Source organism: Panthera uncia (genome assembly GCF_023721935.1).
Source record: "Panthera uncia isolate 11264 chromosome C1 unlocalized genomic scaffold, Puncia_PCG_1.0 HiC_scaffold_4, whole genome shotgun sequence".
NCBI lineage: Eukaryota > Metazoa > Chordata > Mammalia > Carnivora > Felidae > Panthera > Panthera uncia.
Genome location: NW_026057585.1, coordinates 80,360,024 through 80,360,314, shown reverse-complemented (window position 1 = coordinate 80,360,314; position 291 = coordinate 80,360,024).

The following is a 291-nucleotide window of genomic DNA, read 5'->3' as shown; positions in this document are numbered from 1 at the left end:
GGTCCCGGGCCGTCGCGCGACCCCGAGGACACGGGAGCGGCTCGCTCGGCGCCCGACCTCGCCCTCCTCGGGCCCCCCGAGAGCCCAGAGCGGGGCCGCGGGCCGGAGGCGGCGGGGAGGGCGGCAGGCGGCGCCGCCCCCGCCCCGCCGCCGCTCCCTCCTGTGCTCCCGGCCGGCCTCCGCGCCCCGCCTGCTCGCCGCCCGGCCCGCCCCTCCCGCGCCGCTCCCGGCGCCCGGCCGCTCCCCCTCGGCCCCCGCCGCCTTCTTCTTGCGCCGCTTGCCCCGCAGCCA